At 47.3% G+C, this 12,079-nt stretch overlaps 21 non-coding genes across 21 annotated transcripts; 13 read left to right on the forward strand and 8 right to left on the reverse strand.

Moving 5' to 3' along the window:
- Positions 1 to 158: 158 nt before the first annotated feature.
- TRNAN-GUU (transfer RNA asparagine (anticodon GUU)) lies at positions 159 to 232 on the reverse strand. Its single transcript has one exon. It is a non-coding gene; the product is annotated as a tRNA-Asn (tRNA).
- Positions 233 to 1,251: 1,019 nt separating this feature from the next.
- Positions 1,252 to 1,337, forward strand: TRNAY-GUA (transfer RNA tyrosine (anticodon GUA)). The gene is given in 2 exon segments: positions 1,252 to 1,288; positions 1,302 to 1,337. It is a non-coding gene; the product is annotated as a tRNA-Tyr (tRNA).
- A 428-nt stretch (positions 1,338 to 1,765) lies between these two features.
- Positions 1,766 to 1,839, reverse strand: TRNAN-GUU (transfer RNA asparagine (anticodon GUU)). Its single transcript has one exon. It is a non-coding gene; the product is annotated as a tRNA-Asn (tRNA).
- An 828-nt stretch (positions 1,840 to 2,667) lies between these two features.
- On the forward strand, positions 2,668 to 2,740 carry TRNAA-AGC (transfer RNA alanine (anticodon AGC)). The gene has a single exon. It is a non-coding gene; the product is annotated as a tRNA-Ala (tRNA).
- Positions 2,741 to 2,846: 106 nt separating this feature from the next.
- Positions 2,847 to 2,932, forward strand: TRNAY-GUA (transfer RNA tyrosine (anticodon GUA)). The gene is given in 2 exon segments: positions 2,847 to 2,883; positions 2,897 to 2,932. It is a non-coding gene; the product is annotated as a tRNA-Tyr (tRNA).
- A 428-nt stretch (positions 2,933 to 3,360) lies between these two features.
- On the reverse strand, positions 3,361 to 3,434 carry TRNAN-GUU (transfer RNA asparagine (anticodon GUU)). Its single transcript has one exon. It is a non-coding gene; the product is annotated as a tRNA-Asn (tRNA).
- Positions 3,435 to 4,261: 827 nt separating this feature from the next.
- Positions 4,262 to 4,334, forward strand: TRNAA-AGC (transfer RNA alanine (anticodon AGC)). The gene has a single exon. It is a non-coding gene; the product is annotated as a tRNA-Ala (tRNA).
- A 106-nt stretch (positions 4,335 to 4,440) lies between these two features.
- On the forward strand, positions 4,441 to 4,526 carry TRNAY-GUA (transfer RNA tyrosine (anticodon GUA)). Its single transcript is given in 2 exon segments — positions 4,441 to 4,477; positions 4,491 to 4,526. It is a non-coding gene; the product is annotated as a tRNA-Tyr (tRNA).
- A 428-nt stretch (positions 4,527 to 4,954) lies between these two features.
- Positions 4,955 to 5,028, reverse strand: TRNAN-GUU (transfer RNA asparagine (anticodon GUU)). Its single transcript has one exon. It is a non-coding gene; the product is annotated as a tRNA-Asn (tRNA).
- Positions 5,029 to 5,856: 828 nt separating this feature from the next.
- Positions 5,857 to 5,929, forward strand: TRNAA-AGC (transfer RNA alanine (anticodon AGC)). Its single transcript has one exon. It is a non-coding gene; the product is annotated as a tRNA-Ala (tRNA).
- A 106-nt stretch (positions 5,930 to 6,035) lies between these two features.
- Positions 6,036 to 6,121, forward strand: TRNAY-GUA (transfer RNA tyrosine (anticodon GUA)). The gene is given in 2 exon segments: positions 6,036 to 6,072; positions 6,086 to 6,121. It is a non-coding gene; the product is annotated as a tRNA-Tyr (tRNA).
- Positions 6,122 to 6,549: 428 nt separating this feature from the next.
- Positions 6,550 to 6,623, reverse strand: TRNAN-GUU (transfer RNA asparagine (anticodon GUU)). Its single transcript has one exon. It is a non-coding gene; the product is annotated as a tRNA-Asn (tRNA).
- An 827-nt stretch (positions 6,624 to 7,450) lies between these two features.
- On the forward strand, positions 7,451 to 7,523 carry TRNAA-AGC (transfer RNA alanine (anticodon AGC)). The gene has a single exon. It is a non-coding gene; the product is annotated as a tRNA-Ala (tRNA).
- A 106-nt stretch (positions 7,524 to 7,629) lies between these two features.
- Positions 7,630 to 7,715, forward strand: TRNAY-GUA (transfer RNA tyrosine (anticodon GUA)). Its single transcript is given in 2 exon segments — positions 7,630 to 7,666; positions 7,680 to 7,715. It is a non-coding gene; the product is annotated as a tRNA-Tyr (tRNA).
- Positions 7,716 to 8,143: 428 nt separating this feature from the next.
- TRNAN-GUU (transfer RNA asparagine (anticodon GUU)) lies at positions 8,144 to 8,217 on the reverse strand. Its single transcript has one exon. It is a non-coding gene; the product is annotated as a tRNA-Asn (tRNA).
- Positions 8,218 to 9,053: 836 nt separating this feature from the next.
- Positions 9,054 to 9,126, forward strand: TRNAA-AGC (transfer RNA alanine (anticodon AGC)). Its single transcript has one exon. It is a non-coding gene; the product is annotated as a tRNA-Ala (tRNA).
- A 106-nt stretch (positions 9,127 to 9,232) lies between these two features.
- On the forward strand, positions 9,233 to 9,318 carry TRNAY-GUA (transfer RNA tyrosine (anticodon GUA)). The gene is given in 2 exon segments: positions 9,233 to 9,269; positions 9,283 to 9,318. It is a non-coding gene; the product is annotated as a tRNA-Tyr (tRNA).
- Positions 9,319 to 9,746: 428 nt separating this feature from the next.
- TRNAN-GUU (transfer RNA asparagine (anticodon GUU)) lies at positions 9,747 to 9,820 on the reverse strand. The gene has a single exon. It is a non-coding gene; the product is annotated as a tRNA-Asn (tRNA).
- Positions 9,821 to 10,656: 836 nt separating this feature from the next.
- On the forward strand, positions 10,657 to 10,729 carry TRNAA-AGC (transfer RNA alanine (anticodon AGC)). The gene has a single exon. It is a non-coding gene; the product is annotated as a tRNA-Ala (tRNA).
- Positions 10,730 to 10,835: 106 nt separating this feature from the next.
- Positions 10,836 to 10,921, forward strand: TRNAY-GUA (transfer RNA tyrosine (anticodon GUA)). The gene is given in 2 exon segments: positions 10,836 to 10,872; positions 10,886 to 10,921. It is a non-coding gene; the product is annotated as a tRNA-Tyr (tRNA).
- Positions 10,922 to 11,348: 427 nt separating this feature from the next.
- Positions 11,349 to 11,422, reverse strand: TRNAN-GUU (transfer RNA asparagine (anticodon GUU)). Its single transcript has one exon. It is a non-coding gene; the product is annotated as a tRNA-Asn (tRNA).
- Between the last annotated feature and the right edge of the window lie 657 nt (positions 11,423 to 12,079).

Genomic DNA, 12,079 nt, shown 5'->3' on the forward strand with positions numbered 1-12,079 from the left:
CGACAAAGAGCTCTTTTAGAAAGGTCTCTTCTGTAGTATCTAGGGAGTTCAAAAGGTAGGTAGCGAGCAAGCAACAGGGCTTTTTATTGGAAGAGCAGATGAAAGCCAACGTGGAATCTTCTTCCCCCGTAGCATGCTACTCAAGCAAAAGTGGCCCACGTCCCTGGGTGGGCTTGAACCACCAACCTTTCGGTTAACAGCCGAACGCGCTAACCGATTGCGCCACAGAGACGCAGATGTCTGGCCTTTCCACGGGAACTCCCAGCCAGGCCAGGCGCAGGTTCCTCAGGGGAACCTTTGAACATAATATGACAAAAAGAAATCAGCAAAAACAAAGAGACAATTGCCGGTGCTCAGTAGAGCTCAAGTTGCCGACAATAAGATCCTGCTGTCGGATTCCATCCCATAGACACCCTCCCTTCTAGTCACTTTTCAAAAGTCAGTCGATAAGTACAATTCTCCTCAAGGTAGCAGCATCCAGCAGCAGAGTGGCGCAGCGGAAGCGTGCTGGGCCCATAACCCAGAGGTCGATGGATCGAAACCATCCTCTGCTATGAGATCATTTTCATAGAAGTCGCCAAATCTCTTCTGTCAACACAAACGCGTTTCTGATCAAAAATATAAACCAAAGGCCCAAATCCCTGCTCATCACATGCTGATGGAAAAAGAAGAATTCCCCACGTCACAGCATTTCCTATAGCCCGGGTGTTTTTCAGCCCCACAGCCAAAAAGACCAATGGCTCTGCATGCGTATTTGCTGCATCGCAACTTTCTTCTCCAAATTATTAAGGCTTTTTTCATGCCTTACCACTCAGTTCTGCACATATGTGCAAAGGGTTTGCTTGGAAGAGGTGTGCATGTATTCATAAGCCCCCCGTCACCCTATAAATTCCTCCGATGATCTTCTACTATGGCAAAATGGTATCCGCACTTAAAAAAAAAAAAAAAAAAAAAAAAAGCGATCTACTTTTCAGAAATCAGTTGCCATGTAACAATGCAACGTCACACCTGACTTTATGTGAAAGCCACCACAGGGTGTGGGAAGAAAGTAAAGGCAAGTCTACCATGCCAGGGGGGATTAGCTCAAGTGGTAGAGCGCTCGCTTAACATGCGAGAGGTAGCGGGATCGATGCCCGCATTCTCCAAAGCTGATTTTGTTTTTTTCACATGGTAGTAGAGAGTTTCTTTTTACCTCATGCTCAAGGCTCCAACAGCTAAAACTAGGAGGCTTTCAAGCATGAGCAAAACATGCCTTCGATAGCTCAGCTGGTAGAGCGGAGGACTGTAGCAGTAAATCAGCAATCCTTAGGTCGCTGGTTCAATTCCGGCTCGAAGGAATTTTTTGTGAATTCTATCGGATGGTTCATCCTCCTGGTCAACACAGCCACCGGTATGCTCCTTCTGTCCATCTACAACAGGTCTTTTAGAAAGGTTTCCTCCGTTGTACCCGAGGAGGTCAAAACAAAGGCAGAGAGCAACAGAGATTTACTTGTTGGGAGAGCAGCTCAGCTGAAACCCAACATGGAATCTTTTCCACCCATAACATGCGATGCCAGCAAAAGAGACCATGGTCCCTGGGAAAACACGGCTAAGCTCCTTCCCTCTATCGACAAAGAGCTCTTTTAGAAAGGTCTCTTCTGTAGTATCTAGGGAGTTCAAAAGGTAGGTAGCGAGCAAGCAACAGGGCTTTTTATTGGAAGAGCAGATGAAAGCCAACGTGGAATCTTCTTCCCCCGTAGCATGCTACTCAAGCAAAAGTGGCCCACGTCCCTGGGTGGGCTTGAACCACCAACCTTTCGGTTAACAGCCGAACGCGCTAACCGATTGCGCCACAGAGACGCAGATGTCTGGCCTTTCCACGGGAACTCCCAGCCAGGCCAGGCGCAGGTTCCTCAGGGGAACCTTTGAACATAATATGACAAAAAGAAATCAGCAAAAACAAAGAGACAATTGCCGGTGCTCAGTAGAGCTCAAGTTGCCGACAATAAGATCCTGCTGTCGGATTCCATCCCATAGACACCCTCCCTTCTAGTCACTTTTCAAAAGTCAGTCGATAAGTACAATTCTCCTCAAGGGAGCAGCATCCAGCAGCAGAGTGGCGCAGCGGAAGCGTGCTGGGCCCATAACCCAGAGGTCGATGGATCGAAACCATCCTCTGCTATGAGATCATTTTCATAGAAGTCGCCAAATCTCTTCTGTCAACACAAACGCGTTTCTGATCAAAAATATAAACCAAAGGCCCAAATCCCTGCTCATCACATGCTGATGGAAAAAGAAGAATTCCCCACGTCACAGCATTTCCTATAGCCCGGGTGTTTTTCAGCCCCACAGCCAAAAAGACCAATGGCTCTGCATGCGTATTTGCTGCATCGCAACTTTCTTCTCCAAATTATTAAGGCTTTTTTCATGCCTTACCACTCAGTTCTGCACATATGTGCAAAGGGTTTGCTTGGAAGAGGTGTGCATGTATTCATAAGCCCCCCGTCACCCTATAAATTCCTCCGATGATCTTCTACTATGGCAAAATGGTATCCGCACTTAAAAAAAAAAAAAGCGATCTACTTTTCAGAAATCAGTTGCCATGTAACAATGCAACGTCACACCTGACTTTATGTGAAAGCCACCACAGGGTGTGGGAAGAAAGTAAAGGCAAGTCTACCATGCCAGGGGGGATTAGCTCAAGTGGTAGAGCGCTCGCTTAGCATGCGAGAGGTAGCGGGATCGATGCCCGCATTCTCCAAAGCTGATTTTGTTTTTTTCACATGGTAGTAGAGAGTTTCTTTTTACCTCATGCTCAAGGCTCCAACAGCTAAAACTAGGAGGCTTTCAAGCATGAGCAAAACATGCCTTCGATAGCTCAGCTGGTAGAGCGGAGGACTGTAGCAGTAAATCAGCAATCCTTAGGTCGCTGGTTCAATTCCGGCTCGAAGGAATTTTTTGTGAATTCTATCGGATGGTTCATCCTCCTGGTCAACACAGCCACCGGTATGCTCCTTCTGTCCATCTACAACAGGTCTTTTAGAAAGGTTTCCTCCGTTGTACCCGAGGAGGTCAAAACAAAGGCAGAGAGCAACAGAGATTTACTTGTTGGGAGAGCAGCTCAGCTGAAACCCAACATGGAATCTTTTCCACCCATAACATGCGATGCCAGCAAAAGAGACCATGGTCCCTGGGAAAACACGGCTAAGCTCCTTCCCTCTATCGACAAAGAGCTCTTTTAGAAAGGTCTCTTCTGTAGTATCTAGGGAGTTCAAAAGGTAGGTAGCGAGCAAGCAACAGGGCTTTTTATTGGAAGAGCAGATGAAAGCCAACGTGGAATCTTCTTCCCCCGTAGCATGCTACTCAAGCAAAAGTGGCCCACGTCCCTGGGTGGGCTTGAACCACCAACCTTTCGGTTAACAGCCGAACGCGCTAACCGATTGCGCCACAGAGACGCAGATGTCTGGCCTTTCCACGGGAACTCCCAGCCAGGCCAGGCGCAGGTTCCTCAGGGGAACCTTTGAACATAATATGACAAAAAGAAATCAGCAAAAACAAAGAGACAATTGCCGGTGCTCAGTAGAGCTCAAGTTGCCGACAATAAGATCCTGCTGTCGGATTCCATCCCATAGACACCCTCCCTTCTAGTCACTTTTCAAAAGTCAGTCGATAAGTACAATTCTCCTCAAGGTAGCAGCATCCAGCAGCAGAGTGGCGCAGCGGAAGCGTGCTGGGCCCATAACCCAGAGGTCGATGGATCGAAACCATCCTCTGCTATGAGATCATTTTCATAGAAGTCGCCAAATCTCTTCTGTCAACACAAACGCGTTTCTGATCAAAAATATAAACCAAAGGCCCAAATCCCTGCTCATCACATGCTGATGGAAAAAGAAGAATTCCCCACGTCACAGCATTTCCTATAGCCCGGGTGTTTTTCAGCCCCACAGCCAAAAAGACCAATGGCTCTGCATGCGTATTTGCTGCATCGCAACTTTCTTCTCCAAATTATTAAGGCTTTTTTCATGCCTTACCACTCAGTTCTGCACATATGTGCAAAGGGTTTGCTTGGAAGAGGTGTGCATGTATTCATAAGCCCCCCGTCACCCTATAAATTCCTCCGATGATCTTCTACTATGGCAAAATGGTATCCGCACTTAAAAAAAAAAAAGCGATCTACTTTTCAGAAATCAGTTGCCATGTAACAATGCAACGTCACACCTGACTTTATGTGAAAGCCACCACAGGGTGTGGGAAGAAAGTAAAGGCAAGTCTACCATGCCAGGGGGGATTAGCTCAAGTGGTAGAGCGCTCGCTTAGCATGCGAGAGGTAGCGGGATCGATGCCCGCATTCTCCAAAGCTGATTTTGTTTTTTTCACATGGTAGTCGAGAGTTTCTTTTTACCTCATGCTCAAGGCTCCAACAGCTAAAACTAGGAGGCTTTCAAGCATGAGCAAAACATGCCTTCGATAGCTCAGCTGGTAGAGCGGAGGACTGTAGCAGTAAATCAGCAATCCTTAGGTCGCTGGTTCAATTCCGGCTCGAAGGAATTTTTTGTGAATTCTATCGGATGGTTCATCCTCCTGGTCAACACAGCCACCGGTATGCTCCTTCTGTCCATCTACAACAGGTCTTTTAGAAAGGTTTCCTCCGTTGTACCCGAGGAGGTCAAAACAAAGGCAGAGAGCAACAGAGATTTACTTGTTGGGAGAGCAGCTCAGCTGAAACCCAACATGGAATCTTTTCCACCCATAACATGCGATGCCAGCAAAAGAGACCATGGTCCCTGGGAAAACACGGCTAAGCTCCTTCCCTCTATCGACAAAGAGCTCTTTTAGAAAGGTCTCTTCTGTAGTATCTAGGGAGTTCAAAAGGTAGGTAGCGAGCAAGCAACAGGGCTTTTTATTGGAAGAGCAGATGAAAGCCAACGTGGAATCTTCTTCCCCCGTAGCATGCTACTCAAGCAAAAGTGGCCCACGTCCCTGGGTGGGCTTGAACCACCAACCTTTCGGTTAACAGCCGAACGCGCTAACCGATTGCGCCACAGAGACGCAGATGTCTGGCCTTTCCACGGGAACTCCCAGCCAGGCCAGGCGCAGGTTCCTCAGGGGAACCTTTGAACATAATATGACAAAAAGAAATCAGCAAAAACAAAGAGACAATTGCCGGTGCTCAGTAGAGCTCAAGTTGCCGACAATAAGATCCTGCTGTCGGATTCCATCCCATAGACACCCTCCCTTCTAGTCACTTTTCAAAAGTCAGTCGATAAGTACAATTCTCCTCAAGGGAGCAGCATCCAGCAGCAGAGTGGCGCAGCGGAAGCGTGCTGGGCCCATAACCCAGAGGTCGATGGATCGAAACCATCCTCTGCTATGAGATCATTTTCATAGAAGTCGCCAAATCTCTTCTGTCAACACAAACGCGTTTCTGATCAAAAATATAAACCAAAGGCCCAAATCCCTGCTCATCACATGCTGATGGAAAAAGAAGAATTCCCCACGTCACAGCATTTCCTATAGCCCGGGTGTTTTTCAGCCCCACAGCCAAAAAGACCAATGGCTCTGCATGCGTATTTGCTGCATCGCAACTTTCTTCTCCAAATTATTAAGGCTTTTTTCATGCCTTACCACTCAGTTCTGCACATATGTGCAAAGGGTTTGCTTGGAAGAGGTGTGCATGTATTCATAAGCCCCCCGTCACCCTATAAATTCCTCCGATGATCTTCTACTATGGCAAAATGGTATCCGCACTTAAAAAAAAAAAAAGCGATCTACTTTTCAGAAATCAGTTGCCATGTAACAATGCAACGTCACACCTGACTTTATGTGAAAGCCACCACAGGGTGTGGGAAGAAAGTAAAGGCAAGTCTACCATGCCAGGGGGGATTAGCTCAAGTGGTAGAGCGCTCGCTTAGCATGCGAGAGGTAGCGGGATCGATGCCCGCATTCTCCAAAGCTGATTTTGTTTTTTTCACATGGTAGTAGAGAGTTTCTTTTTACCTCATGCTCAAGGCTCCAACAGCTAAAACTAGGAGGCTTTCAAGCATGAGCAAAACATGCCTTCGATAGCTCAGCTGGTAGAGCGGAGGACTGTAGCAGTAAATCAGCAATCCTTAGGTCGCTGGTTCAATTCCGGCTCGAAGGAATTTTTTGTGAATTCTATCGGATGGTTCATCCTCCTGGTCAACACAGCCACCGGTATGCTCCTTCTGTCCATCTACAACAGGTCTTTTAGAAAGGTTTCCTCCGTTGTACCCGAGGAGGTCAAAACAAAGGCAGAGAGCAACAGAGATTTACTTGTTGGGAGAGCAGCTCAGCTGAAACCCAACATGGAATCTTTTCCACCCATAACATGCGATGTCAGCAAAAGAGACCATGGTCCCTGGGAAAACACGGCTAAGCTCCTTCCCTCTATCGACAAAGAGCTCTTTTAGAAAGGTCTCTTCTGTAGTATCTAGGGAGTTCAAAAGGTAGGTAGCGAGCAAGCAACAGGGCTTTTTATTGGAAGAGCAGATGAAAGCCAACGTGGAATCTTCTTCCCCCGTAGCATGCTACTCAAGCAAAAGTGGCCCACGTCCCTGGGTGGGCTTGAACCACCAACCTTTCGGTTAACAGCCGAACGCGCTAACCGATTGCGCCACAGAGACGCAGATGTCTGGCCTTTCCACGGGAACTCCCAGCCAGGCCAGGCGCAGGTTCCTCAGGGGAACCTTTGAACATAATATGACAAAAAGAAATCAGCAAAAACAAAGAGACAATTGCCGGTGCTCAGTAGAGCTCAAGTTGCCGACAATAAGATCCTGCTGTCGGATTCCATCCCATAGACACCCTCCCTTCTAGTCACTTTTCAAAAGTCAGTCGATAAGTACAATTCTCCTCAAGGTAGCAGCATCCAGCAGCAGAGTGGCGCAGCGGAAGCGTGCTGGGCCCATAACCCAGAGGTCGATGGATCGAAACCATCCTCTGCTATGAGATCATTTTCATAGAAGTCGCCAAATCTCTTCTGTCAACACAAACGCGTTTCTGATCAAAAATATAAACCAAAGGCCCAAATCCCTGCTCATCACATGCTGATGGAAAAAGAAGAATTCCCCACGTCACAGCATTTCCTATAGCCCGGGTGTTTTTCAGCCCCACAGCCAAAAAGACCAATGGCTCTGCATGCGTATTTGCTGCATCGCAACTTTCTTCTCCAAATTATTAAGGCTTTTTTCATGCCTTACCACTCAGTTCTGCACATATGTGCAAAGGGTTTGCTTGGAAGAGGTGTGCATGTATTCATAAGCCCCCCGTCACCCTATAAATTCCTCCGATGATCTTCTACTATGGCAAAATGGTATCCGCACTTAAAAAAAAAAAAGCGATCTACTTTTCAGAAATCAGTTGCCATGTAACAATGCAACGTCACACCTGACTTTATGTGAAAGCCACCACAGGGTGTGGGAAGAAAGTAAAGGCAAGTCTACCATGCCAGGGGGGATTAGCTCAAGTGGTAGAGCGCTCGCTTAGCATGCGAGAGGTAGCGGGATCGATGCCCGCATTCTCCAAAGCTGATTTTGTTTTTTTCACATGGTAGTCGAGAGTTTCTTTTTACCTCATGCTCAAGGCTCCAACAGCTAAAACTAGGAGGCTTTCAAGCATGAGCAAAACATGCCTTCGATAGCTCAGCTGGTAGAGCGGAGGACTGTAGCAGTAAATCAGCAATCCTTAGGTCGCTGGTTCAATTCCGGCTCGAAGGAATTTTTTGTGAATTCTATCGGATGGTTCATCCTCCTGGTCAACACAGCCACCGGTATGCTCCTTCTGTCCATCTACAACAGGTCTTTTAGAAAGGTTTCCTCCGTTGTACCCGAGGAGGTCAAAACAAAGGCAGAGAGCAACAGAGATTTACTTGTTGGGAGAGCAGCTCAGCTGAAACCCAACATGGAATCTTTTCCACCCATAACATGCGATGCCAGCAAAAGAGACCATGGTCCCTGGGAAAACACGGCTAAGCTCCTTCCCTCTATCGACAAAGAGCTCTTTTAGAAAGGTCTCTTCTGTAGTATCTAGGGAGTTCAAAAGGTAGGTAGCGAGCAAGCAACAGGGCTTTTTATTGGAAGAGCAGATGAAAGCCAACGTGGAATCTTCTTCCCCCGTAGCATGCTACTCAAGCAAAAGTGGCCCACGTCCCTGGGTGGGCTTGAACCACCAACCTTTCGGTTAACAGCCGAACGCGCTAACCGATTGCGCCACAGAGACGCAGATGTCTGGCCTTTCCACGGGAACTCCCAGCCAGGCCAGGCGCAGGTTCCTCAGGGGAACCTTTGAACATAATATGACAAAAAGAAATCAGCAAAAACAAAGAGACAATTGCCGGTGCTCAGTAGAGCTCAAGTTGCCGACAATAAGATCCTGCTGTCGGATTCCATCCCATAGACACCCTCCCTTCTAGTCACTTTTCAAAAGTCAGTCGATAAGTACAATTCTCCTCAAGGTAGCAGCATCCAGCAGCAGAGTGGCGCAGCGGAAGCGTGCTGGGCCCATAACCCAGAGGTCGATGGATCGAAACCATCCTCTGCTATGAGATCATTTTCATAGAAGTCGCCAAATCTCTTCTGTCAACACAAACGCGTTTCTGATCAAAAATATAAACCAAAGGCCCAAATCCCTGCTCATCACATGCTGATGGAAAAAGAAGAATTCCCCACGTCACAGCATTTCCTATAGCCCGGGTGTTTTTCAGCCCCACAGCCAAAAAGACCAATGGCTCTGCATGCGTATTTGCTGCGTCGCAACTTTCTTCTCCAAATTATTAAGGCTTTTTTCATGCCTTACCACTCAGTTCTGCACATATGTGCAAAGGGTTTGCTTGGAAGAGGTGTGCATGTATTCATAAGCCCCCCGTCACCCTATAAACTCCTCCGATGATCTTCTACTATGGCAAAATGGTATCCGCACTTAAAAAAAAAAAAAAAAAAAAAAAGCGATCTACTTTTAGAAATCAGTTGCCATGTAACAATGCAACGTCACACCTGACTTTATGTGAAAGCCACCACAGGGTGTGGGAAGAAAGTAAAGGCAAGTCTACCATGCCAGGGGGATTAGCTCAAGTGGTAGAGCGCTCGCTTAGCATGCGAGAGGTAGCGGGATCGATGCCCGCATTCTCCAAAGCTGATTTTGTTTTTTTCACATGGTAGTAGAGAGTTTCTTTTTACCTCATGCTCAAGGCTCCAACAGCTAAAACTAGGAGGCTTTCAAGCATGAGCAAAACATGCCTTCGATAGCTCAGCTGGTAGAGCGGAGGACTGTAGCAGTAAATCAGCAATCCTTAGGTCGCTGGTTCAATTCCGGCTCGAAGGAATTTTTTGTGAATTCTATCGGATGGTTCATCCTCCTGGTCAACACAGCCACCGGTATGCTCCTTCTGTCCATCTACAACAGGTCTTTTAGAAAGGTTTCCTCCGTTGTACCCGAGGAGGTCAAAACAAAGGCAGAGAGCAACAGAGATTTACTTGTTGGGAGAGCAGCTCAGCTGAAACCCAACATGGAATCTTTTCCACCCATAACATGCGATGCCAGCAAAAGAGACCATGGTCCCTGGGAAAACACGGCTAAGCTCCTTCCCTCTATCGACAAAGAGCTCTTTTAGAAAGGTCTCTTCTGTAGTATCTAGGGAGTTCAAAAGGTAGGTAGCGAGCAAGCAACAGGGCTTTTTATTGGAAGAGCAGATGAAAGCCAACGTGGAATCTTCTTCCCCCGTAGCATGCTACTCAAGCAAAAGTGGCCCACGTCCCTGGGTGGGCTTGAACCACCAACCTTTCGGTTAACAGCCGAACGCGCTAACCGATTGCGCCACAGAGACGCAGATGTCTGGCCTTTCCACGGGAACTCCCAGCCAGGCCAGGCGCAGGTTCCTCAGGGGAACCTTTGAACATAATATGACAAAAAGAAATCAGCAAAAACAAAGAGACAATTGCCGGTGCTCAGTAGAGCTCAAGTTGCCGACAATAAGATCCTGCTGTCGGATTCCATCCCATAGACACCCTCCCTTCTAGTCACTTTTCAAAAGTCAGTCGATAAGTACAATTCTCCTCAAGGTAGCAGCATCCAGCAGCAGAGTGGCGCAGCGGAAGCGTGCTGGGCCCATAACCCAGAGGTCGATGGATCGAAACCATCCTCTGCTATGAGATCATTTTCATAGAAGTCGCCAAATCTCTTCTGTCAACACAAACGCGTTTCTGATCAAAAATATAAACCAAAGGCCCAAATCCCTGCTCATCACATGCTGATGGAAAAAGAAGAATTCCCCACGTCACAGCATTTCCTATAGCCCGGGTGTTTTTCAGCCCCACAGCCAAAAAGACCAATGGCTCTGCATGCGTATTTGCTGCGTCGCAACTTTCTTCTCCAAATTATTAAGGCTTTTTTCATGCCTTACCACTCAGTTCTGCACATATGTGCAAAGGGTTTGCTTGGAAGAGGTGTGCATGTATTCATAAGCCCCCCGTCACCCTATAAACTCCTCCGATGATCTTCTACTATGGCAAAATGGTATCCGCACTTAAAAAAAAAAAAAAAAAAAAAAAGCGATCTACTTTTAGAAATCAGTTGCCATGTAACAATGCAACGTCACACCTGACTTTATGTGAAAGCCACCACAGGGTGTGGGAAGAAAGTAAAGGCAAGTCTACCATGCCAGGGGGATTAGCTCAAGTGGTAGAGCGCTCGCTTAGCATGCGAGAGGTAGCGGGATCGATGCCCGCATTCTCCAAAGCTGATTTTGTTTTTTTCACATGGTAGTAGAGAGTTTCTTTTTACCTCATGCTCAAGGCTCCAACAGCTAAAACTAGGAGGCTTTCAAGCATGAGCAAAACATGCCTTCGATAGCTCAGCTGGTAGAGCGGAGGACTGTAGCAGTAAATCAGCAATCCTTAGGTCGCTGGTTCAATTCCGGCTCGAAGGAATTTTTTGTGAATTCTATCGGATGGTTCATCCTCCTGGTCAACACAGCCCAGGTATGCTCCTTCTGTCCATCTACAACAGGTCTTTTAGAAAGGTTTCCTCCGTTGTACCCGAGGAGGTCAAAACAAAGGCAGAGAGCAACAGAGATTTACTTGTTGGGAGAGCAGCTCAGCTGAAACCCAACATGGAATCTTTTCCACCCATAACATGCGATGCCAGCAAAAGAGACCATGGTTCCTGGGAAAACACGGCTAAGCTCCTTCCCTCTATCGACAAAGAGCTCTTTTAGAAAGGTCTCTTCTGTAGTATCTAGGGAGTTCAAAAGGGAGGTAGCGAGCAAGCAACAGGGCTTTTTATTGGAAGAGCAGATGAAAGCCAACGTGGAATCTTCTTCCCCCGTAGCATGCTACTCAAGCAAAAGTGGCCCACGTCCCTGGGTGGGCTTGAACCACCAACCTTTCGGTTAACAGCCGAACGCGCTAACCGATTGCGCCACAGAGACGCAGATGTCTGGCCTTTCCACGGGAACTCCCAGCCAGGCCAGGCGCAGGTTCCTCAGGGGAACCTTTGAACATAATATGACAAAAAGAAATCAGCAAAAACAAAGAGACAATTGCCGGTGCTCAGTAGAGCTCAAGTTGCCGACAATAAGATCCTGCTGTCGGATTCCATCCCATAGACACCCTCCCTTCTAGTCACTTTTCAAAAGTCAGTCGATAAGTACAATTCTCCTCAAGGTAGCAGCATCCAGCAGCAGAGTGGCGCAGCGGAAGCGTGCTGGGCCCATAACCCAGAGGTCGATGGATCGAAACCATCCTCTGCTATGAGATCATTTTCATAGAAGTCGCCAAATCTCTTCTGTCAACACAAACGCGTTTCTGATCAAAAATATAAACCAAAGGCCCAAATCCCTGCTCATCACATGCTGATGGAAAAAGAAGAATTCCCCACGTCACAGCATTTCCTATAGCCCGGGTGTTTTTCAGCCCCACAGCCAAAAAGACCAATGGCTCTGCATGCGTATTTGCTGCGTCGCAACTTTCTTCTCCAAATTATTAAGGCTTTTTTCATGCCTTACCACTCAGTTCTGCACATATGTGCAAAGGGTTTGCTTGGAAGAGGTGTGCATGTATTCATAAGCCCCCCGTCACCCTATAAA

Source organism: Anomaloglossus baeobatrachus, unplaced genomic scaffold (assembly GCF_048569485.1).
Source record: "Anomaloglossus baeobatrachus isolate aAnoBae1 unplaced genomic scaffold, aAnoBae1.hap1 Scaffold_384, whole genome shotgun sequence".
Taxonomy (NCBI): Eukaryota; Metazoa; Chordata; class Amphibia; order Anura; family Aromobatidae; genus Anomaloglossus; species Anomaloglossus baeobatrachus.